Below are 26,701 nucleotides of genomic sequence, written 5' to 3' on the forward strand. Positions count from 1 at the left end.
AAAGAAGTTTAATACACTAATGGTCTATAAACTATTGGCTTCTGTATTAGTAATCATCTCATTGTGATTTTCACAATTACACATAGCCACAGGAAAATCAAGTCTATAACAATCTGAATGTAAGATCTACTTGCCTACACTCTATTTTCAATAAAAGCCTTCCTAGAGGCAATTATGGTCTTATATGGCTTAGAAATGGGGCTTTTTTTTCACCATAACTTGGGCATTCTAGACAATCAAACTACATAATGCTTTTTACAGTGTCTGTGCTTATCTTACCATTAGCCAACTTACAAATGAATGGAAGAGGTATTTGAATAATGGATTAAACCCACTGAAGAAAGTCTTGCTTTGATTTTTAAAACACTTTTATCATTGTCTTAACAATTACCCACCCATCCCATGTTGGCATGAGGAAGCGATGACACTGGGCACCATAATGGAAAAACCATCCTGGGGCAATAGCTCTCTCCTTCCACATGACAACAATTCACCAGCTGCCCAAACCCACCGCAGCACTGCTCAGGGGCCATACTTTTCTCTGAGCCCACATACTTTGACCATGTGGGTTTTGTTTTTTCTGAAGAACTCAGTGAAGTCAAGGGGAGTCTCAAATCATCATCAGAGTAGGTGGGCATCCTGCCTGGACTCAGCTCTCTTCTGAAGTGCCTCATTTTTCTCCAAGCTTGATGAATTCTCCCCTTCACCGTTCTTTTGACTCACATTATTGAATCAGCAGAGCCTTGTCTCTCCTTACCTATTCCTCAGATCTGCTCACTGAACTGGGAAACTAATTACGATAGACTCAACTGCTTTATCATTCTCAGTGCATACAGTTTAATGATATTTAGGAATTAAAGCCCTTTTAGAACCCCAGGTCAAATGAATAATGGAAATCTCTCCAGTTAATTTTACATCTAAATGAAAACATGTCAGTTATCAAATATGCCTTCAATCCTTTTTTATTTTAATATCTCAGGGTGAGATAAACACAAGCCAAACTGTAAGACTTCCCAGTACAGTAGGTGACATTAAAGGACTTTCAGGTGGGCACCGAGAATCTGAAGTCATCGTGCTTTCTTTACCATTTCACTTAAAGATGGTGGAAATTGGTACTTCCTTGTGCAGAGAGACTCTCATTTTGACTGTCTGCTGGGGGATAGACAAGATGATGTGGGTGCCTTTTAGCTCTTTTTTTTTTCCTATGAAAATGCACTTTATTAGGCCCAGACTCAGACAGTGGGACCAGAGTGGACTAAGGCAGGGATGGGAGGCATGGAGGTGCTAGGCCACCTGGGCCTTGTTTCTCTGGGCCGGATTGCTGGGCAGTGTCCTTAGCCCCCAATGAGTTCTGAGGCTGAGGCTGCTGGGCTTTGCTAGCTGAGCACCTGCTTCCCTTATGGCCTTACTTCTGGGCCTGCTTACAGTTGTTGGTGAACCAAGTACAGGTTTCCTTTACAGCTGTGGGGCAGGCAGATGAGAGCTGGTAGGCAAGTGAGGGACAGGAGGAGACAGGGCAGATGGAGGCCCCAGGGACAGAGGGAAGACACCTCCCAAGTGGTAACAGGCTCTGATGGGGATCTGGTGACCATGTCTGCAGGGCACACCACTCCCACATGACAGTAAGGAAGCTGAGGCCACAGTAGGGGACAAAGCCAAGGGGGTAGGGAAGGGTGTGCACTGGAAGTTGGGCAGGTAGGTCTGAAGTTTGCCATTACTGGCTGTCTTCTTAAACTGCCCATCTGACTTGGTTGTGTCAAACTGGGAGCCTTGGTCAAGGTCACAGCAGAGGGTACATCCCCAACCCCACCCAGCCTTGAACCTCTGTCTTTCACTGCCTTCTAGCTGCCAGAGGGAGCACCACCAGGGAGTAAGATGCTGTTGCTCAGTTGTTCTACATGGAGGAGGGGCACAGTGTCCATCCCTGAAGGCAAAGGATACTGTGACTTTCCCATGGAAACCCATGGCCTCCACAATAGCCTTGGCTGACTCCTTAATAGAAGCTTCATCTTCCTCACCCACTGAGAGGAGGACGGGCTCCACCTCGCTGTTCTCCTGCAGGACCCAGATGAAGAGCTGGGCCAGGTCCAATGAGTAGATGAGTCGCCTCTGTGATTCTGTGGCTTCCACACAGGCAGGGCTGAGCTGCTGCTCTGAAGTGCGCCTTGCAGATGAGGCCCGGCAGCACATGGCCGTCCTCACGTTGAAGTTGTGGAGAAGGCCGAAGACATTGGTGGGGTTGACAGCAGTGAAGGTAGAGCTGTGCTGCTGGACGTAGGCCTTGTTCTGCACATCAGTCATCCTCCTGGCACAGCAGTACCCAAACGTGAACGCTGTGTGTGCCCATTGTGAATCGTGGTCTCTTCCATAGGGTAGGTCGTCTTATCACGGAAGATGCAGGTGGACAGGAAGGAGACCGCCGTGCAGACGCCCACCTCAAAGGTGGAATGCAGGGCATTGTCATCGACGTGTATGTTCTTCCTCCAGAAGTCCAAATTGTATTTGATATTCTGGAACAGTTTCCCCCACCACGGCATCAAGGTGGATGACATGAGCGGGCTGCACTTCCTGGAACAGGGCATCGGTCTGTGCTGCATCCATGAGGTCTGCGTCTTTGGAGGAGACAAGCACCCATTCCTCTCCTGGCAGGCCAGCCCTATCTGTAACCACCTTCTGAATGGCTCTGCCATTCTCACTAGAATCCTCATGTGCCCCTGGGGCTCACCGTGTTGGCTGTACCCGAAGCCAGCCCCACCCGCCAGAATAGCTGCTTTTGCATTGTAGTTCTCACAGACACCACCGCTCCCACTGTACAGCCTTGCAACTTCATTGGCTCACTACTGCCTTCCTCTGCTCACATCACCCAACAGAAAATCTGATAGGAGCTAATGCGAGTTACTTGATCTTAGTATGAACCTGGTATGACTTAGTAAGTCCCTGTAGAATAGTAGTCAGCATGGGCCATGGCATGCCCTCCTATCAATCATGGGCTAATGACCACCACTCCATCAATCTTTAAGCATCCTAGTTTTACCCAGGGACCTCTATAGCTCCCAAACACTAGCCATAAATGAAGTAGTAACACATAAATCAATCAGTTTTTGTAGAAATCCCCAACTCAGGTGCAGGTGCAGAAATACCTCAAAGTATCCGAAAGTAACCTTTGGCTACTGACAAACTCATTGTCTATGCATCCATAGGGGTAGCATCTCATGGATACAATTATAACGGAGTGAATTATGGGTAAGGATATGTACAATTAACACAGTGAGACAAGAAGGTAGGGCACAGCTTAAACTGGCTGGGAAAGGAGGCATGACAAGGTACCATGCACATGTGCAGAACAGTTCCCAAAGCCCTGTATGTTCATTTCTTTTAAGAACTTGAGTAGGTTCTCTATAGGATGACCTAAACCTGACTTCAGTTGGAGGAGTGGATAAAACAAGGAGAGTCCATATTGAATCTTTTCCACTGAATTCTCTCTTGCATTGTGGCCCACTTTCACACTGTAGGGTATACATCTTTCCTACTTTTTCTTGGACCTTTTCCTACTTTCACTTGGACCAAACTTGCTCTACAGAGCCTGTTTCTTTTCCTACCTTTAGTAAAACATTGCTACCATTTGTGCTTGTATTGACCATTTCTTTGCTCAGGACAAAAAGAATCTAGAAACCACCACCAGAAGGAGACTCTAGCATCCCAAATTCGGGTAGCTTATTTGTTTTTGCCATCCAGGAGAGCAGGTAAGTCCCTTTAGGCACATTTTTTTGTTGTTGTTTCTCTCTAAAGTGCTATGAAGTTTTCTATTTTTTCTTTCCTCATCTTTCCCCTCTAGGCTGGGGAAATCAGGAGACTCTTCTTCCCATGGTGCCAGGAACTGTTTCTTACTTTTCTAACTGTGTGTGTGTGTGTGTGTGTGTGTGTGTGTGTGTGTGTGTGTGGGGAGTGTTTCCCATGGTGCCAGGAACTGTTTCTTACTTTTCTAACTGTGTGTGTGTGTGTGTGTGTGTGTGTGTGTGTGTGTGTGTGTGTGTAGGGAATGCATGGCCTCTGTGTTTTTATTCGAACTGTAGGAGGCTTACAGGCCTGCTTGAAGTTTACCTCTCCTTTTCTTTTTTCTTTTCCCCAATTTCTGTCACTCATTGCAGATGCAAGTAAGTAAAGAACAGCCAGAGGGCCTGTTATTAACCCTGTTGCAGAACAGATCATTCGGGTATTATGTATATGATCTAGAGTTTAGTATGCTGTTTTGACCTCGTGGTTCTATTCTCCATGATCCTTTGCTGAGCTTTCTCACTCTTGGGAAAAATAGCCATTGGTAAGTTGGTCTTCTATTTGAATAGCCATGTACCAAGTTTACTCATTTTGAACTTAAAGAACCATCCACGCTTTTCTCCTGGATGGCTGTTTCTTTCTTAGGTTCTGTCTTAGGGTATTTTCTCATCACATTACTGGCTTCCATGTTGTCTTCTCACATGACTAGGTCTTGTCACAAGACCCATTTTGAATCAGCCAGCTGGGTCCTACCATGTTTGTTTTTATTCTCTGTTTCTTCTAACAAAATGTAAGTAATTTAGAAACACATGCCTCATAGCTTGAGAGGAACAAAAGAGCAGCCAGTAAAAGCTTAACTCAAGTGACAGCGAGTCATAGGATTTTTAATGGCTTTTTTCTCCTGAATAGAGATTTCTATCTCTACTACCTTAAACAAAATACCAAAGCTCTTGCTATTGGGCTTAATGTAAGAGGTATTGTTTCTTGGGTGACTCTTCTCTGCTTGAGCAGAGCCATCAGTGGCTCAATGTGGCTAAAGGAGGCCCAGTTGGGAGGGACTCCACTCTGATGTCATGTAGGTTCAAAGGGCTAGGTAGAGCCATCAAAGGGCTCAAAACCCTTCTCCCTAAGGAGTTAGTGGGTTCCCATATGGAGACAAAAAGCCCTCAGTAGGGCTTTCTTCTGATAGCTGTGTCATCCTGTCTTTGGATAAAGACATCTGTCTAGTGAATGCTCGAGTCTCACAAGGGATGCTTGGTGGGCTCAGATTGGGTCCCTTCTTTCTACATGAGATAGCATCTTAAGGATCTGTGACACAATTGTCTACAAAAAGCTCTCACTAGGGCTATTTTCTATGCTTCTATGAAAGACACCGACATAATCCTAGCTTTGGACAGAGACATCTGTCTAATGAATATTTGAGCCTCACAAGGGACACCTTCTACATTGGATGCCATCTTAGGGATCAAAGACCTAGATGTCTCTTTCTGTATGCCCCTAAATGAGCCATTAGAAACCTCAAGAACCATCCCCTACAGAATCCACAGACTTTGCCACTAGGCCATATCCTAGATCAGTAGAAAAAGTTTGACTTTGTGAATTTGAAAAAGGAAAAGCGTATCTACTTACTATTGAAACACAGTTTGGGTTCAATATGAACCAGGGAATGGCCAGTGATGGATATGGGATGACAATTTAAAGGAGACCATTTTTTAGTTAGACCTTTTCTGCTTAAAACATAGAAGGTAGAGTGAAATCTATAATACTCAGGAATTTGAGACTCTTTATCTCAGGAAAAGCCCAGAAACTATGAAATATAGAGTGGCCCCCAATGAGCAGAGTGATATCTTTGATGGTTCTGTCCTCAGATCCCCAGTCATCTCTCAGGAGATTTAGGTTCTTTTCATTACTTTAATAAAGAGATTTCAGATAGGACTCTAGACACTGATGACCCAGTTGCTGGTCATGGAGGAGGATCAAAAGACAAAAGCTAGATTTATAACTGTTGTAATTGGAAATTTTTAAAACTCATCCAAATTGTCTAAGGGAAAAGTCAAGGGTGATTGAGTGCAAGAAATCTGGACACTGGGCATGTGACGATACCAAGCCACTGCCAGGTCCCTGCTCCATGTGTGAGGCAGCCAACATTCCTGACTTATGGCACTGGAAGACTGTCTAGAGAGGGCCATCCAAAACCCTCATTTCCAGCCCCAAAGAGGGCCAAGGGAACCTAAAATGCCCCGCCACAGATATTACCATCTCCTATGAGGAGCTCTGGGTAATGCTGGATGTCAGGGGTGAGTCAATTAAATTATTTTATTCTGTTTTGACTTACTTCTCTGGAAAACCATTCTTTAGATCTATACTCATAGTGGGGGTTGAGGGAACCCTTATTAAAGATTCTTTACTCCTGCTCTGACATATGACTTTGAAGACTGAATGATTAATCATGAGTTTCTTTTTTTAATTTTATTGGTACATTTTGGGTATACAATATAACGATATTCATCACTGGAGGTCTGCACCTCTACATAATATATCTTGATTCTTATTTTCCCCATTTCCTGCCCTTTCTTTAACCCTTCCACTCTTCCCTATTTACAAAAGTCTTTGTTTCCGTTTTGTCATGTTAATACAATTCTCCTTTCCTTTCCTCTACCCCTTCCACTTCCCCTTGCACTTTTTTTTTCCTATTTCACATTATCTAGTATACACTTTGATCCTTATTTATACTTTCAGTTTCTCACACCAGAGAAACTATTCAGTATTTATACATGCATGTCCTATTTACTTCACTAGAGAGTATTGCCTCAATGTGCATCAGTTTAGCTAAAAATGCCTCTAATTTCTTATTCTTTATGGCTGAGTAGTACTCCATTTTATTAAAAAAAAATCACATCTTGGGCCAGGGATTTAGCTCAGTGGCACTGTGCCCACCTTGCAAGTGCAAGGTCCTGAATGTGATCCCTGGTACCACACACACACACACACACACATGCACACACATCTTGAGCTAGTCTCCAATTGATGGGAAACTGGGCTGTTTCCATATTTTAGCTATTGTAAACTCTATTGCTATGAACATGGGTGCACATATTTTGCTGTGGCATGATGCTTTTAATTTTGGGGGGAAGATACCCAGCAGGGGAATAGCTGGGTCAAATGGGACCTCTAGTCCTAGTTCTTTAAGGTATCTCCACACTGATTTCCACAGTGGTTGCACCAGTCTATACTCCCACCAACAGTGGAGAAGCATTCCTTTTTTCCCATATCCCCGCCAATGTTTGTTATTGTTTGATTTCTTGATAGCAGCCATTCTTTCTGGGATGAGGTGGAATCTCAGTGTTGTTTTCATTTGCATCTCTCAAATGACCAGTGCTATTGAACATTTCTTCACATCTTTAACAATTTGCTATTTCTACTACTTTGAGAAATGTCTGTTCATTTCAGATGCCCATTTTTGGATTGGATCTTTAAATTTGGGAGGTCTGATTTTTTTTTTAAAGTTCTTTATATATTCTACATAGTAGATCTTTTTCTGAGGAACAGCTGGCAAAAATTTTTTCTTCTGTGAGTTGTCTCTTAACACTGTTTGTGGTTTCTCTTGAAGCGCAGAAGCTTTTTAATAAGAAGAGATCCCACTTGTTGATCATTTGTGCTAGTTCACGTGTAACTTTTTTGTTTATGAAATCGTTTCCTATGAAAATGTCTTCAAGAGTTCTACATAACCTCTCTTCTAGTAGGTTTGATGTTTCTGTTTTAATATTTATATCTTTAGTCCAATTCAACTTTAGTTTAGTGCATGGTGAGAAATATTGGTCTAGTTTAAATCTTTGGCAAATTGAAACTCAGTTTTTCCAGCACCATTTATTAAATAGGCTATCTTCTCCTCAGTGAGGGTGTTTGGCTCCTTTGTCAAAGATGAGGTGGTTGAGTGTGTCCGGAGTTGTTTCCGCATCTTCTAATCTGTTCCACTGGTCCTCTGGTCTGTTTCTTTGCTAGTACCATGCTGTTTTATCACAGTAGCTTTGTAGTATAGTTTCAAGTTTGGGATTGTGGTATCCCCTATCTTGTCTTTGTTCCCTAGAATTGCTTATTCTATTCTAGGTCTCTTTTTGTTCCAAATGAATTTTTGGATTGTTTCTTCAAGGTCTGTGAAGTATGCTGCTGGAATTTCAATTGGGGTGGCATTGAATCGATATAGCAGTTTTGGAAGTATGGGTATTTTCACCACATTGATTCTTCCTACCCAGGAGTAAGGAATGCCTTTCCATTTTCTGATGTCCTCTTTGGTCTCTTTTTTTAGAGTGCAATAGCTTTCAAAGTAGAGGCCTTTGATTTCTTTTGTTAGGTTGAGTCCTAGATATTATATGTTTTTGAATGCTATTATGAAGGGAGTTGTTTCTCTAATTCCCCTCTCAGTGAGTCTGTTGTTCATGTACATCAAAGCTATTAATTTTTGTATGTTGACTTTGTATCCAGCTACACTACCAACTTTGTTTATTAAGTCTAGAAGAGTTCTTGGAGTTCTTGGGCTTTTCTTCATTTAATTTGCACATAATGATAATTTTACTTTTTCATTTGCTATCTTTATTTCTTTTATTTCTCTCTCTTGTCTAATTGCTGTGGTTAATGTTGCCAAAAGTATATTGAACAGGAGTGGTGATAATGGACATCCTCGTATTGTTCCTGGTTTTATTGTGAAGGATTTATGCTTTTGACCATGTAGTGTGATATTGGCTGTTGGTTTTTCATAGATGGATTTTTTTCATAGATGGGTTTTATCAGATTTTGGTAGAGACCATCTGGTCAAATTTTTTGGAGGGCTTTTATCATAAATGTGTTGGATTTTGTCAAATGCTTTTTCTGCATCTATTGAGATGATTATATGATTTTTGTCCTTGGCTCTATTAATATAGTGTATTACATTAATTGATTTGCATATATTGAACCAACCCTGCATCCCTGGGATGAATCCCACTTAGTCAGGGTGTATGATCTGTTTGAAGATCTTCTGAATTCTATTTGCCAGTATATTAAGGATTTTTGCATCTGTGTTCATTAGAGAGATTGACCTATAGTTTGTTTTTGGTTGGGTCTTTCTCTGCTTTTGGGATCAATGTGACACTTGTTTCCAGGAATGAATTTGGGAGTGTTGCTTCCCTTTTAAACAGAAGTGGCAGTAGTTCCTCTCAAAATGTCCTGTGGAATTCAGCAAGAAGCCATTGGGAACTGGACTTTTCTTAGTCGGTAAGATTTTTATTATGTTTTGAATTTCATTGATTGAAATTGGGCTGTTTAGAATTTTTAGGTCATCTTCATTCAACTTTGGTAATTCATACATATCTAGGAATATGTCCATTTCTTCTATATTTTCCATATTATTGGTGTAGAGGTTCTTGAGGTAGGTTTTGATGATCCTCTGGATTTCTGCTGGGTCCGTCATAATTTCACAATTTTCACTCCTAATTGCATGGATTTGGGCCTTTTCTTTTTTATGATAAGGTTGGCAAAGGGTTTGTTAATTTTGTTTATTCTTTCAAATAACTTACTGTTTGCTTCATTGATTTTTTTTTTTTGGTATCCTCTCTTAGTCTCCATTGCATTAATTTTTGCCGTGATCTTTATAATTTCCTCCCTTATGTGAGCTTTGGCTTTGTCCTATGCTTCTTTTTCTAGAAGTTTGAAGTTCAGCATCAGGTTGTGTAATTGAGCTCATTCTGTTTTCCTAGTGTGAATACTCAGTGCTATGAATTTCCCTTGTAAGACTCTTTTCATTGTGTCCCATCCTGCTATGTTGTATTGACATTGTCATTTAATTATACAAGCTGTCAGATTTCTTCTTAATTTGCTCTGTGCCCCATGGTTTGCTCTGTGAGTTCTGGTTATACAGAAGTATCTTGTTCAATTTCCATGTGTTTTTTAAATTCTTGCAGTTTCTTTTGCTCTTGATCTCCAATTTCATGTCACTATGGTCTGATAATATTCAGGCGATAACTTCAATTCCTTTTCACTTACTTAAACATGTTCTATCAGTGAGCATGTGGTCTATTTTGGAGAATGACCCATGTGCAGCCAAAAGGAGTGTGTATTCTGATTTTGTGGGGGTGGAACACTCTGTAAGCATCTGTTAAATTCATTTGTTCAAGAGTTTGGTTGAGTTCTGTTATTTCATTTTTAAATTTTTTGTCTAGTTGATCTATCTATTTGTGACAGTGGGTCCCCCACTACTATTGTATTACTGCTTATTAGATTTTTCAGTCTATTAGTTTTTGTTTTGTATAGTTGGGTGCACTTGTGTTTGGTGCATAGATGTTAATGATTGTCATCACTTCCTCTTGGGTTGTTTCCTTTGCAAGGATGTTGTGTCCTCCTTTTAATCAGTGTTGGTTTAAAATCCACTTCATCTGCAGAGGGTAGCCAGTCCTGCTTTTTTTTTTGGTCCTGTCACATGGAGTATTGTTTTTTCACGCTTTAACTTTCAGGCTATGAATTTCTTTTTGAATTGTGTTTCTTGTATGTAGAATATTGTTGGTTCTTGCTTCTTGACCCATTCTGCCAGTCTGTTTCTTTTGATTGGTGAATTGAGACCATTGAGATAGATTATTTTAATATATGTGTTGATCTGTTCTTGTCATGACTTTTTCTTTTTGTTGGATTCTCCCCTTTTGTGTTTAATTTCTTATTGTGCCTGATGGATTCATTCTGCGGGGCTTCCTGGGGTTGTGATCCTCATTGTCTCTTCTTAGAATATTTAAAAATTTTTTTTGGATTGCTGCTTTGGTATTCATGAAGTTTCTCAGGTGTTCTTTGTCATAAAAGTATCTTATTTCTCCATCAATTTTGAAAGACAGTTTTGCAGGGTACATCAATCTGGGTTGGAGGCTGTTTTCCTTTAGGGCTTGAAATACATCACTCCAAGCTCTTCTTGATTTGAGGGTTTGTGTTGAGAAATCTGCTGTGATTCTGATGGGCTTTCCTTTTTATGCGATTTGTTTCTTTTTTCTAACTGCTTGTAGTATTTTGTTATTCTGTTGGGTTTCTAGAATCTTAACTATTATATGTCTATGTGTCGATTTTTTTTTGATCATGGCTTATTGGAGTCCTATATATCTCATTCATCTGTATGTTAAGTTCTTTTCCTCTACTTGGGAATTTTCTGCCATTACTTTTCTGAACAGTTTTTTAATGTCTACATTCTCTTCTGCTTCTTCATTGACTCCAATCTGTCTTATGTTATTCTTCTTTGCATCAACTAGCAGCTGCTGGGTTGATTTCTCATGGTCCCTTACTATTTTAAATACTTTTTCTTTTCCTGGTACTAATTGCGACCCTGTATTCTATATCTGAACTTCTTTCCTCACATTGGCTCATTCTGTTGCATAAACTTTCATTGGAGTTTTTAATCTTCTGGAAATCTATTTTCATCTGTTTTATGGATTCTATTTGTTTCCTATGTTGGGTTTCCATCATGTTCCTCAACTCCTTTTTTTTTTTAATCTGTGTATGCTCTAGATCTATAAATCATGTCTTGCACTATATGCACAATCTCTGTTGTTTTCTGAGAAAATATTTCTGATTTCATTTTTTTCAAATCCTCTTTTGTTGCCAGTTCAGGGAGTCAAGGTGATTGAGTATCAGATTGTTCCATCTCATTTCCTTTTGGGGTTGCCTTAAGTGATGTGGAAGTCTGGTTTCAGACTTTTTACTTGTCTTCTCATTTCAAAAGTTGCAGCCTGCTGGGCCTTTGATGAAGCAACTTTTTGCTCACCCATTGGTCTTTAATTCTCAGAAAGCCACAGAGCAGCCTTTTCTTTGCTGCTCACCACTGTGGCAATTCTTGGGTTCAGAGTGATGGCCTTCTGGATTGCTAAACTGACCTGGTGTCTGGGCAGGTTCTGGCTGGGGCATGTGCACACTTGGGATGGCATCTAGGCATGTCTCTCACTAAGGCCTGCTTCCTATATATCTGTTGTCTGGTAGGGCCTTTGGCTGGGGGATGAGCATCCCAGTCACTGGAGTCTGGGCAGGCTTCTAGCTAGCATCTGTGGGCACTTGCCAATGGTATGGAGGCAGGCTCCTGGGTGTTGTTTGTGTGTCTTTGCTGCTCTTTTCCTGGCAACATTTTGGCTGGGGCTTGTGGGCGCAAGTATCTGGAGTCAGGGCAGGGTCCTAGATGGAAGTGCCTGCAGCCACAATGCTCTGGTCCACACCAGCTTCTTACTGTGACCTGCACATACTTATTGATGGTATTGGGGCAAGACTTGCCCTGTTTCTTGTGTACTTGTGCAGCTTTTTTCCTGGCAGCTTTATGGCTCGGGCTTGTGGCCCCAAGAAGCCAGGGTTGGGGTGGGGCCCTGGCTGCAAGTACCAGCAGCAGAGTTGCTCTGGTCCACACTGGCTTCTCACTGTGATCTGCATGCACTTACTAATGGTATCAGGGTGGGATTCTGGCTGTTGCTTGTCAATCATGAGTTTCTAATCGTCCTACAGTGTCCCTTGCTAGAAATAGATTTACTAGCAAGAATTAGAGGCAATTCTCAAATTCTGACCAAAATGGATTTTACCTGTTGGGACTACACCACATTTCCATGACCTAATTATCCAACAGGTGGATTCTGTTGCATAGTATAGCATAATATCTGACTTAAGATAACCCTTCTTCTATATATCAAAAAAGAGAGGAAGACCCAGAGCCTAGGAAAATTACTTTGCTTGGTGGCATACTTTTAAAAAATGTTAGATGGTATGGTTGCTGGATGGCTATCCCACCTGAAAACAATAGCAAGTATAGCTATGTTAAATCCTACACATAGGCAAAACTAACTTTAGGACAGATACTAGAAATTCCGACTCCTCAGGTCAGATATATTATTGAGATCTATGGGTATTTATGCTTAACAGGGGAACAATTTGCCAAGTATCAGGCCATGCTCTTAGATACTCCTGAAGTTATTATAAAAACTTGCACTATTCAATCCTGCCTGTCCTATGTCTACAGTCCTGGAAGTCAGCCATTCTTATGAACCAGTAAACTCTCAGACCTATGCCAGTAGACAAGACCTGAATCCTACCAAAACCCTGAGGAGGTATTGTTCATTGATGGAAGATCTTTGTCCAAGAAGGACATTAAAAGGCAGATTACTCAGTTGTTAGTTCACAACAGGTCACTGAAGAAAAACCTCCTCATTTAGGGACCTCTGCTCAAAAGGCTGATCTAATCACTCTTACTTAAGAATTGATATGAGGAAAATGCAAAAAGCTATATATCTATACAGACTCCAGATATGCCTTTCTGTTGCTACATTCTCATGAAGCAATCTGGAAAGAAGAAGTTTGCTGACTAATAAGCAACAAATTGTGCAACTATTAGAAATAGTTTGTCTTTCCAGGGGAGGAGGTCACAGTCATGCATTGTAAGGGACACAAAAGAGAGATGTCTACAATCTCCTTGGGAAATCACAAGGCTAACAGGAAGCTAAGAAGGGTAGACCTACAATCCCTCAAGTCTCTACCCTTATTCCAAGTTCCTGGCAAACTCCTCTGTTCTTTCCTTAAGGGACCTAATGACAAACCATAAAAATCTTCTTTGGGAAATAATCACTAGAATTTTCACAGGGCTATAATGAATGCTATCTCTGAGGACCTTTGGAAGATCTGAGGCTCCTCTTCAGAAAGCCAGTCTTCAGTATTGCTCTGGATGCAGATAAGTAGAGTCATTAATGTTCTTAATTCACTATTACTTAAATGGGAACCTGTATTGAGAATTTCATTTAAATTAGAACCATTATGTGTGTAATCTTGCTAAGGCTATAGCTCTCAAGCTCTTGATGATTTACCTAACCTCTCTATTTGCTACACTTTGTCCTCCACAAGAAGCATGGGAGGGGCCCTCCTCTGTTGTGCAGAGCAAAGAGGAGCACAAAAGCAGTGCAAGAACCTCTGGTAGGCCCACCCCTTCAGCCCAGTGCAGCAGAGGAGCCCAGCCAAGTGGGTGTCAACACAGCAGTGTCTGAGGCCCCCTGCCCCTGTGAACAAAAGAAAGAGGGCCTCTCTGAGGTCCCTAGATGAAAATTAAAGCCCAATGGAAAAGTGAAGAAAATCTCTGTGATAAAGGCACACCACACCACCATAGTTGATAAGTCAGAGGGACCAGCACCTGATCTTGGAACCTGTCTAATTTCAAGGAAAGACAGCTGGAACCTGAAGTAGAACCTTGCAGAGTTCAACACAGCAGGAGGTCAGAGATCTCAACTTGAGCCTTGCAGCCAGAAATCAGTTTGAGCCTCAGGTGACAGCTGCTGGTTTGCTGAGACTAATTAAAGTAGATCTGCACACTTTGGCCCATGCTGTCTATTGTGTCAACAGAGTCATATGCTGAAGTAGGCCCTCTATTTCTATTTGTATTTTTTATTTTAAAGTAATATTTTTCTCTTATCTTTAAACATTTAAATTTTTTATCTTTTTCTTTTTTCAAAATTTTTCCTTTTTATCTTCTTTTTCTTATCTTCTTTCCTTTCTCTCTCTCTCCCACCTTAATCTTCATTTCTCTCCCTATGTGTTCCTGTTCCTATCCTAATTTGAATTTCTTTTCTTTCTTTTTCCTTCTCTCATTTGCCATGAGTTTTAAAAGAAAGTTATTACAGTCTCTAGCCTATTACTGTTAGTTTGTTCTGTTCTTGTGTATATTTTGTTCTGTCTTCTCCTCTTCTCTTCTAGTTTCCTAGAGTTTGTGTGATCTTCCTCTGTCCTCTGACCTCACTTCTAATCTTTCTCTCTCTTATCTGTCCCTCCTTCCCCAACTCCTTTTAAGTCCCCAACCTGAAGGGTAAAGTTGCTATCTTGAAGAGTTTATTCACTATAAACATATTTTGGGCTGGTCCTTGATTTTGAATTAATTCATCCAGTTAAAGGCGATAGATTAATAACTACCACAAATTGTCATTTTCTAATCTGTGCTCGATGATATTATATTCTGGATTGTATCACTTGGACTAAGGTGTGATTGATCTAATCAGTTCTCCTTCCTGGAATAATGAAAATGAGATTGCCTCAGAGTCATTAGAGACTCAAAACTTAAAGATTGGCTATATTTGGAAGATCAAAGTATTAACCCAGGAACTAAATTAAGGACAATACTAACAACAAAAATAGACATGAGAAGACTTTCAAACAAGGAACAAATGTAGACTTCCACCTCACCAAAGCTAAACTATGGGGGAAATGAGGTGGAAAAATCTGACAGTCAACGATCTGGACACCCTGAACTGATAGCACAGGAAGTAACAAAACAGATAAATGAGGCCCTGGAAAAATTCAAAACAGAAATAATTTCTCAGATAACCACAGAGATAGTGAGAAGAATGAAAGACATGATTAGAGATTCTAGAACAGAAACAGATAAAAAAAAAAAAAGAGCTCAGGACCATGATAAAAACCATGAATGCCCAGTATAGGAAAGAAATGGAAACCTTGAATGCCCAACATAGGAAAGAAATGGAATCCATGAAATAGATTCAAACATACTCTCCAGGAGATTAAAAACTCTATAGAAAATATTCACAGCAGAATGAATGAAGGGATCATGAGAAATCAATCCAACAACTCCTAGATGACGCAAAGAAGAATAACATAAGACTGATAGGAATCCATGAAGTAGCAGGAGAAAATACAAATGACTTAAAAATCTGTTCACAGAATTAATGACAGAAAACTTCCCAAACAGAGGGGAAGAATTTGACTTATAGATAAGTGAGGCATATAGGACTCCGAATAGTCATGATCACAAAGAAATCTACACCTAGATATATAATAATCAAGATCCCAGAAATCCTACAGAAGAACAAAACACTATAAGCAGTTAGAGAAAAGAAATGAATCACATGCAAAGGAAAGCCCATCAGAATCACAGCAGACTTTTAATACAAGCCCTCAGATCAAGGAGAGCCTGGAGTGAGGTATTTCAAATCCTAAAATACAAAAACAAAAACAAAAACAAAAAACAAAAAACAAAAAACTTCCAACCTAGACTGATGTATCCTGTAAAAACTGTCGTTCAAAACTGATGGGGAAATAAGATACTTCCATGACAAAGAACACCTGATAAATTTCATGAACACCAAACCAGCACTCCAAACACTTCTAAACAGTATCCTAGAAAAAGAAAATGAAGGCCATAACTCCATAACATCCAACAGAGTAAATGTACCAGGAAAGGCAAGAAATTAAAGGGAGTGAGGGAAAAATAAAAGAGACAATAAAAGGAAAATAACATGACAATAAAAAGTCAATATGTAACAGTCTTAACCATCAATGTTAATGGTCTCAATTCACCAATCAAAAAAATAGACTGGCAGAATAGATTAAGAAGAAAAATCCAACAATATGTTGTATACAAGAAATGCACCTAGGGCTGGGGATTTAACTCAGGAGTTCGGTGGCCTGCCTTGCAAGTGCAAGGACCCGAGTTCGATCCCCAGTACCAAAAAAAAAAAAAAAAATGCACCTAGTCCAAAAAGAAACTCATAGACTGAAAGTAAAAGTATGGAAAACAGTTCTTTATGCAACAGGAACACATAAAAAACAGGGGGAGCTATTTTATTTGCAGAAAAAGTAAATTTCAAACCAAAACTAATTAAACAAAGAAAGACACTACATCCTTGTAAAGGGAACAATACAAGAGGAAGAAATGACAATCCTAAATGTATATGCAACAAATACTAATGCCCCAAGCTATACAAAACAAATATTAATGGATATGAAAAATGAAATATGCACTAATACGATCATAGTGGTGGACCTCAATATTCCACTGACACAAATAGAACATCTAGACAAAAAAAATCAACAATGAAATAATAGTACTGAACTAAGTCTTTGAATAAATGAGACTTAGTAGATGTCTACAGAGTGTTCCACCCCACAAAATCAGAATATACATTCTTTTCAACTGCACAGTGGTCATTCTCCAAAATAGACCACATGCTAGCTCATAGAACATGCTTAATTTAAGTAAATGCAAAGGAATTGAAGTTATCTCCTGTTTATTATCAGTCCCTAGTGCAATTAAACTGGAGATAAATAACCTAAGCAACCGCCAGAACTTCACAAACACATGGAAATTAATAACACCCTGCTGAACAACCATTGTGTCACAGAGGAAATTAAAGGAGAAATTAGACAGTTTCTACAATTAAATGATAATGCCAATACAACATACAGGAATCTATGGGTCACAATTAAAGTAGTTCTACAAGGGAAATTCATAGCAGTAAATGCCCATACCAGGAAAACAGAGCGAGCTCAAATAAACAACCTAATGCTTAAGCTTAAGCTCCAGCAAAAAAAGGAGCAAGATAAACTGAAAGCTCATACAAGGGAGGAAATTATGAAGATAAGAGCATAAATAAATGCAATGGAGACTAAGAGAATGATGCAAAAAAATCAATGAATCAGAGTTGGTTTTTCAAAAGAATAAATAAAATCGATAAACCCTTAGCCAACCTTACAAAAAAAATTAGGAAAGAAAAGGCTCAAATTCCTGCAATTATGAATGAAAAAGGTAAAGTCACAACAAATCCAGAAGAAATCCAGAGGATCACCAATACCTACTTCAAAAAACTTGTACTCTAATAAAATGGAACAAACAGAAGAAATGAACAGATTCCTAGATACATATGAACTTCCAAAGATGAACAAAGAAGATATAAAAAGACTAAACACCCAATTACATTCAGCAAAATTGAAAATGCAATTAAAACATTACCAACAAAGAAAAGCTCAGGTCCTGATGGCTTCAATGCTTAATTCTACAAGACATTTAGAGAACAACTATTGCTACTTCTCTTTAAACTCTTCAGTGAAATGGAAAGGAGAGCAGTACTTCCAAATTAATTCCTGGAAGCAAGTATTCCTTTGATTCCAAAACCAGGGAAACACAACAAAAAAAGAAGTGTGGGAATCTGAACTGCTCCTCATATTGTGTTCTAAATCTCCAACATAATAGCATAATAGTAAAATTACTTTCTCTCATCAAACAGACTGATCAATAATCACTAATTCTTTTCTCAGTATCTTCTTTTTTTGGTACTGGAGATCGAATTCGGGTCTTTGTGCTTGTGAGGTAGGTGTCGGAATCACTGAGCCAAATCCCCAGGCCTAACATTTTTTCTGTTCAATCTAGCCAGTGAGCCACAATACCCCAGGTAATTGGAAAGCACACAACCCTCAGTATGTAGGATCTACAGCACCTTCTATCCAGGAGAAGCTATAGCATTGTAGCAAATATAACTCGCAGTGTTGTAGCTATCAAACATAACCAGGACTGCTGTCTGGGAAATAAAAGACCAGAAATAAAAGACCTCTTTGTTCTATCCTCTTGTCACCATGAGACTTTTTCACAGCCTGCTATCACTGTACAGAGCATATTTCTTTTCTCCCTTCAATAAATGCACACCATCACTGTGTTCTTTGTTTGTCTTGTCCATTTCTTGGTTTGGGACACCAGGAACCTGGAAGAAATTCCCAGAAGACTCTTTGGTTACCTTTTGTTTTTTAAGGACGAGATACTTGGATGAGTTAGAAATCTCATAAATTGATAGTGTGTCGGTGAAACAGGGTTGAGCTGTCTGGGTTCAAGTCTGTCCCAATTCCTTAAAATAGGGGTTCTCGTTGCTGGTCCTCAGAGTGGAAAATCTGCATAATCTTGGAACCTTCCTGAAATGCAAATCATGAGACTTTACACCATTCCTGCTGACTCAGAAATTCATGAAGATGGGCAGAAACGTGTGCTTTCATAACTCCTCCAGGTGATTCTGATACATGCTTTGGTTTGAGAAGCACTGCAGTGGAATAATCACTGGAGGTTCGTGTTCTCTGAGGTTCTGTTCTCTGGTGTCATGTATTATATGTGGAAATTTTGTTGTAATCACATAGACAAAAGCACCGAGCCAATCTCAGGGATTAATATTTGTAATTATAGGGGATCCTGGGATTAATTTTTGTGATGAATATTACTCTGCAATGGGATTTTATCCATCTAAGAAAATAAGATTTGCTAATGGAATTAAGAACACAAGCAAGGGAAATGCTCACCTCTTTGTGAGTCTGAATTTGCATCCAAACAATGAATAGACTAATTAGAATTCTGATCCATTAAAGCACAAGAGTTTCTTATTCCCCTTTCAGCCAATGATATCTTCTTGTCCTTGGAATTAATGAAACCATATTCCTTTCAACATGTTCTCAGATTCACCCGGTTGACATCTGTCCTCAAATAGGGAATATTGTAGGATTTTATACTCTTGAAAATCTCTGAGGCTATAATTAGAACTTGAAACCCCTTTTCATGAAGGAAAGGAAGAAGGAAGATGAAGAAAGAAGTTCTAGGCTAAAATTCTTTAAAATGAAAAAAGAAACAAGTGGATGGGTGGAGGGCAGAAGAAACAGCAGAAGGACGAAGGGTAGGAGGCAATGCAGTGGAGAAAAGTGCTAATGGTTTTATTTTTAAAGTTTAAAATCATTACATTTATGTGACTTCAGGCACATTTTATATGTTCAAATTTCAAGAGTAGCAAGGGTAAGAACAGAGGAAAGTGGTGGAGGAGTGACATCGACATTTTTGTGGATGAAAAAATAATTCTCTCTCCATTCTCCATAGTTCTTAGTTGGGACAAACCCCATGTAGTAAAAGCCAAATTACCAGCAGAGAAACAACCAACAGCTTAATATTATGTATACTTCATGTACACATGGGAAAAAAAGACCCTAAGAAATGAGTAGATATCTAAAGTGGATCTCAAAGAAAGTAAACTTTTTGCTGAAGAAAAATGCGGGGGAAGGCCTTATTAAGAAGAGATGGTCAAGAAAGATATGGCAAATAAAGGCAAGGTTTGTTATGAAGCTTAAGTGTATGCTTTCTCTATTGATAATGCAACCAAATGCAAGGGTTTGCCTTTGAGTGCAAAGTTGATAAATGCAACTAAGAGATAACAGGGAAGGTTTTATCACTCGCAATACGTAAGTAATATGACTCAGAATTGAAGTTCTGGAACTAAAAGGAAAGATTTCTCTGAAAGTCTGAATTGTTTCTAATCCAAACTCAAAAATTTGAGAATTCAAATTTTGAAAATTTGAAAATTCAAAATTTCCTCTGAAGTTTTGATAGAATCTTCTGGGGATAAACGGATAATGAACAGTTTAACAGAAGAAAGGTGCACACACACACACACACACACACACACACACACACATATATATATTTTTAAGTGCACATTATTTCCTCTGCAACTCAACATGGGAACCACACAACAGATAAAATTCAAGAACGGACCAAATGGTTAAAGCTTAAATACTGTCTTCAAAAGGGAAAAGAAAATGGAAGGGAGGTTGCAGGGAATTCTAGTTAATGGATGCTAAGGACAGATGATGGCTTGAAATAAAGTTCCTCTGAACTCTGTGCTTTCAAGTTAAAGGAAGGTGAAAGAATTATACCTGGAAAAAAATTTGTCCTATCATGCAGATAAAATGGCTCAGGTATGAATCCTTAGAAAAATAGGTGGTGTATTTAGTGTAAACAAGTAGGAAACTTTTACTTTTCTTTGTGTTAATCTTCCTTGTTTAGTAAGATTTAAGGTTGGGAATATAGGACAATTGCATTTATTTTGGATGAATTTCTTTCAAGCAGATAAATAAACTGTAGATAGATCTTTTCCCTGCTCTCAGAGGGAGTCAGAAGGTTAGAGAGACTTTAATTCTATTTCTTATCTGTTTGTTTGTTTGTTTGTTTATGATACTGGGGATTGAACCCAGGGCCTTCCCAACAAGCCGGGTTTCTATCCACTTTTTATTTTTATGTTGAGACAAGTTTTCACTAAGTTGCTAAGTTGCTCAGGCTAGGCTTGAACTTGAATTCTCTTGTCTCAGCCTCTCAGTGTGCTGGGATTATAGGCATTTATCATTCTCAATGGGCTGGATCTGTTAGGTCCCAAAGCGAAATAAGGAACATATCTCACTCTTTTAAAATAAATTTGCAGGTTCAGACTCCCATCATGGACAAATAATTTTTAGGAAGTGTCAGTAAAAGAGTTATGAGAAGTGTTTAATAGGACACACTCAAAGAATGTCATGTAGCTACTCAGAGAGATGAGGTGTTACAAGTTAGAGTGGATACATAATACAGAATGTGTATTCTCACTGAGTTTTTTTTTTCATTTACTGACTTATTGAGCTTTGTTTGAATTCGTTAACTAGACCACAGTCCATTACAGAACCCCATAAAGCTAGAGCTATTGTTTTCGTTCAGCCAGTCTGATCTTTTTCAGGGCTGTCCCTCCTTTCGCTCCTCAGACAGAGGTTACTTCCCTGTTTTCTCTTACTTTCCTTTGTTAAAGTACTGGCTTGATCTTCGTCAGAGTTGTGTGTATTTCATCTTTCAGCTACTCAAGCTAAGTCTCTTACTATTTTTTCTTATTTTCCAGTTAAAGCTTTTGCATATACATTCATGTTATTTATGTGAAATTGCCTCAATTTAATTTCCATTGTCATTGAAGCAAGGACTCACACTAGCCGGTGACAACACTAACTCCCTTCCTGTCTTTAAATGTACTGAGTTATTTCATTCTCAAGGAATCCCAGTGTGCTATTCCTTATGCCTAGAATGCATCCCCCTCCTTCCTTTAGCTGGACTCTACTCATCCTTCAAGGGCTTACACATCATTTCCCTGGAGACTTGCTGTCCAGTGAGGTATGTGCCTTTGTTTTTCACTCTTCTGATGCCTTGCATTTTCCTTTGTAATGTTCATCACAATTCAAATCACATACTTATTTGTGTGATTATTTACTTAATATCTGCTTTGCCCACTGGATTATGTGCTTCCTGAGGGGCAAGGACCATGTCTGCCTCCAATCCCAATTCCATAGGCATACTGCTTGACATAATGATACATGATACATTTTTGATGAATGAATGAAAAGCTGAATCTGATTCCCCAGGGACTAACTACTGGGATTTCATGTCTTTAATACACTCTACTCAGCCTCCCCCAAATTGGTATAATTTCTTCCAAAGAAATAAGCTGTGTTTTTTTCCTCTGTAATCCAACAGTTTGTGACTCCCAACCTCTACCCCAGTGCCAGTTTTTCTTTCCTTCCCTTCCTAATTTAGTCATTTATAAATAAGAGCTAAGTGTCACTTTACAAAGATTTGAACCAGTTTTGCAATTGCGTATGTCCAGATTTAATTCCTTTAAAGTCCAGGATACTCTTAGATTTTATTCTTTTTACTACCTGCTGCTGAAAGATTTCCTAATTGATATAAGAAAGAAAACATAATCTAGGGAAAAATATGCAAACTGCTGAAGAAATGAATGGATTTTACTTGAAATCAGACATCCTTGGGTTGAAATCCTGGATCCCTCATTTACTAGCTGTATGAGCTTGGGTAAGGCAATACACATTTTAGAATATTTTATTTTATTGATATATCAATTTTAGTATATTATCAACTTTCACATCTGCTAAATGAGATCTGTTAAATGATTGCAAGTACAAGAGTGCTCCCTGAGTGTACTAAAGATAAAAGGTGGGCAGAATTACAGTGCATACTGCTCCTGTAAAGACAACCAAAGAGGTGCATACTCCCAGTGTTTCTTGGATTGGGATTGCTTGCCCCAGACATGACCCAGAATTATGCATTTTTAAAGGGTAAACATGGGATTTAGCCATGGCGGCTCCATTCCTGTCAAGAGCCTGTCCTAGAGCATGGCATCAGCTGCAGCCTGTCAGAAGTGGGGTTTTCTTGTTGCTTTAATATATAACAAGTGGCTGCATGGTACTGTTGCTGTCGGCTCTGAGAATCTGATCTCAGTGGAACCTCTGCAGCATCCGAGTCTTTGGCTGGCTGGATACCATGGCAACAGCTACTCTCCTCACACCAGAGATGTTTTTTAAAGAGCCAGGCCTTGGCTTTCCCTTTTTGGAGGAAATGTGCTTTCTCTTTACTGAATCATGTCACAGTGCTCTCTAACTTCACTTTTACCTAGTGCTTACTAGACAACCAGACTATCTCCAATTGGCTGGTGAGATAAACTGTGATTTTAGTCTATAGGGTAGAATGGGACTTTTCTAGATGATACTCACCAGGATAAAATGTTCTGGATTTACCAAAGTGCCAGTTCTGAAGGGAAATAAAAATATTTGGTAAAGTGTGCCTCTTTCTTTAAAAAGCAGATATTTTGGAGTCCATTGGCCAAATTCTTACCTGTATTTTCTAGGAGACCAAGTCAGCTCTGCCAAGAAATAAGCACTCCAAGTAAAAGGCCAGAAACCAGAGGATTTTTAGCTCTTCAGTAGTGCTTTATTGAGAATGACAGTCTGTGTCTGTCTTTTTCCCAGACAGCTGTAACCACTGTCTGATCGCCATAGTGTTTCACTCTGTTCAGCTTCTGACTTTCATTAGCCTCACTTGTCATCCATTTGCTTTTCAGGCTAGAATGTGAGCTTTGGAGGAAACAAGAAAACCAGTGATAAAAGCTGCTGAAAGCCAAAGCCACAGTTCATGCCAATACAGAACTCTGAGGAACCAGGGCTCCTCTAGTGTTTTCTCTTTCAAAAAAGATAGAAATGGAAAATAAGCATTTTTCTCTTTATGTGAAGAATTCAGTTACAGTACCATTCTCGATTTAGAAAAGTAAATCAGTGTCCTGTTTGATCACTTTGGCTCCATGCCTAGCACTGTGCATTGGAAGGTACCACTCTGAGCCTGTGTTGGGAAGTCGAATACTGGTGGGTCAGACTATAGGATGTCTATTTGCATGTGAGAATGAGACCACCTGAAAAATGTCTCCTAAGGGGTAAAGAGTCAAGGCAAGCTATGCCCAAATTTATGACCTCAATCATGTAGGACAGTTTAAAAATTTTTATTAGCATGTTTGTGATAAATGATTACATTCAACTTGGGGGTTTAATACGCACACGTATTGCATCTCGATCGTTTTTTACTCCATCTTCTTTTCTCCCTCCTTTCCCAAATCTCCTTCCTCTTCCTACAGAGTCTGCTTCTCATGTAAGGAAAATTTAAATCTTCTCTTTTCCCTTTGGAATTATGAGGAAGTAAATCTTGGCCTATGAAACGAATTCACAGTAGGCAGATTAATAAAGAAAAAAATGTAGTAAGTACATGGACACAAGAGCCCCACACAAAGTGTGAAACTTAAAGAAAAGGCCACACATTAGAAGTGTGCACACCATTATGAGCTATAGAGAGGAATTGGGGCTAAGAGTTTCTGAGGGATATTGTAGCAAGCACAGGGAAATTGAGGAGAATACACTGAAAATAAAAGTCATCTTACTCTCCAAAAATCGTCTTTCAAGTAACCCTTCCAGTTCTTTCTAGATTGGCTCAGGCAGTTAAGGGGGAACTCCAGAGAGAAAACCTCTGTTTACATCCTTACTTACTCTACAAAAGCATGTGGGTGTAAATTTATTTTTATAAATTTCTTTTACAAAAAAGATGTTGAGATTACAAAAAAGCAGATTTATGTCTGCAGTTTCTCTAAATAATCCTCTTACAATGTGCCAAAGAGATATATTTGGAGGCAACATATTCTGTAGTCCCACAATCATCAAAGTGGAAAGATGACTTTGAGAGCTGATCGGTGCTCATACTTCACTTGACTGCATATCTGAAACGATGACAGAGAGCAGGAGCTGTGAGTGAAAATAAATAAAACAGAAAGAACTGTTTGCACACAAAAGTCACTGGCAGAGTGTCTCAGTCACAGTTGGGGAACACCAAGCAAAGTCAAGTGCGTGCCACAGGCTTTGCAGCAGAGGTAAGCAATGGCAGAAGTAGCTCAGCAGGGGCCACCCAAGTGGTCTCCAGGCAAGGCTTCAGTAGCTGCTGTAGAAGAAAAGACTTATTTCTGAGCAGATGTGAACCTTCCCAGGGGACTCCCACAAAGAAAAGGAGGGTGACTTCGATGTGCAAGAGGTTCTCCCAGCATTAGGAAACTATTGTCCACTTAGTGATTCTGAGCTGGCACAAGTATACGATTATGCAGTACCCTAAATGTCATCGTAGAAGGGATTGTAAGATACAGTGAGGACTTTCCAGAGGTATACTCGAGTCTGATTGTGAAGACTGAGGTAATTTGGCTGGAAGGAAAGGAAGGAACTAGTTAAATAAAAGGGTCAAGAAGGGCACTGTCTTAGTTACTTGTCTCATTGCTGAGACCAAATATTCAACACCCAGAGTTAAAGGAGGAAAGGTTTATTTAGCTCACAGTTCATAGAAGCTTCACTTCGTAGTTGACTGGCTCCAAGATAGGGTGGCATTGCAGAGGAGAGGAGAAAACAGTTCATGACAGGCAGAAGGCAGCAAAGTAGTGAAAAATCAAAGCAGAAAGCAGTAAGCAACAATCAGCGACTCTCTTTCTGTTATCCCATCCAGCCTACTCTCTCTTAGAGTAAGTGTCACAAGCAGTAATGTGCACTAATTGGAGGTGGAGACAGTAGTAGTTGCCAACTAGATTTTTATATATTTTTTATATATGTCACACATCAAACATGTTAATTCATACCCACCAGTTGCCACTCTCTGTACCTGCACAAGTCCGAGGAGCGTAAGTTTGTTTCTCCTTTCCTGATGATTGCTGTGTTCAATCCAGTTGCCTCTGCATTGATCTGGGGTCCCCTCTGGGCAGGCGTCCAGTGTCTCTTCCGCCAGAGTGTCAGGCTGTCTCGGGTGTCCGAGTGGGATGAGCTGGTCTTCTGTGCTCTCTTTTTCATACCTGTTCTAACTGGGGGTCTGTGGCACCAGTTCGAGTTTTATCACTGCACACATTGGGGCTGGTTGAGTAGATAGGGTTTCACACATTGAATTTGTTGGGTTAGATCTCAGGGTGACACACGTCATAGGGTCATCTGTTGGGTTAGATATCACTCTTCACTCTTGGGGAGATTACATATCAGGTTTTACACATTAAGTCACTCTTGGTGGGTTTCACTCTCCACTCTTGGGAACACACTGACATTGTACTCTGTTTGGGAGGCATTATGTCCTCTGCAGCCTAAGCATTGCCATGTGCTCTCTACAGTAAGCAGCACTCACACCCAGGGAGGGGCAGCATTAATCCTAGCATCACCGTGTGAATCAGTCCGAGCATCACATCCTTGATCCCAGCATCACATACCCTAGATCCAGCCACCTCTGAAAAGCCCTATGACCATATGAGGCTTTGAGGGGAGATCCAGAAAGGAGCCATAACAGGCACTCTAGGCAAAGAGAAGAGCAGATGTTGGAAGGAAAAGGCAAGAAACATGATCTAAGCATGGACTGAAGGTAGCCCAGTGAGAGGCCCAGTGAGGGTAGAGCACGGAATCCTGTAGAAGGGCAACACAGCTGAAAGACCCGAGAAGGCTGGGTGTGGTGGTGTTTGCCTATTATATCAGCACTCAGGAGGTGGAGGCAGGAGGATCATTGTGAGTTTGATAGTGCGTTCAAGGTCAGACAGAATTACACAGTGAAACCCTGTTTTTAAAAAAAGAGGCATGAGAGGAGATTGATCCATGGACAGGGGACAAGTTGAGAAGGATCTTCTATGGCACGCTAAGGATGGTGGGCTGCATCTTGGGAACTGAGGTGGGGATTCTCAGTGGAGCGAATGGCTTGATTAGTTTTACTTTCCAGAGAACTATCTGCAATTATAGTGGTGAAACATGAACAGACTAGAGAGTTAGACACTCCTTAGTAAGTTCTTGTAGCAAGCTCAGTAAGCAGCCTGCAAAGTTTTCCCAGAGAACATCAGACCATAAGGACACATGCAGTTTCTGTAAGTGTAAGGGGGCATTGTAGTGTTGTAAGAAAATAGAGGATCTTGGGTTCAAATCCTAAGGCTTCCATTTATTGACTAAGTTGTCCTCAGAAAGG

At 39.9% G+C, this 26,701-nt stretch overlaps 1 pseudogene; it reads right to left on the minus strand.

Moving 5' to 3' along the window:
* Positions 1-1,405: 1,405 nt before the first annotated feature.
* Positions 1,406-25,560, minus strand: LOC104871109 (annotated as a pseudogene).
* Between the last annotated feature and the right edge of the window lie 1,141 nt (positions 25,561-26,701).

The sequence above is a fragment of the Fukomys damarensis genome, unplaced genomic scaffold, assembly GCF_012274545.1.
Source record: "Fukomys damarensis isolate Sample0158 unplaced genomic scaffold, DMR_v1.0_HiC HiC_scaffold_37, whole genome shotgun sequence".
NCBI lineage: Eukaryota > Metazoa > Chordata > Mammalia > Rodentia > Bathyergidae > Fukomys > Fukomys damarensis.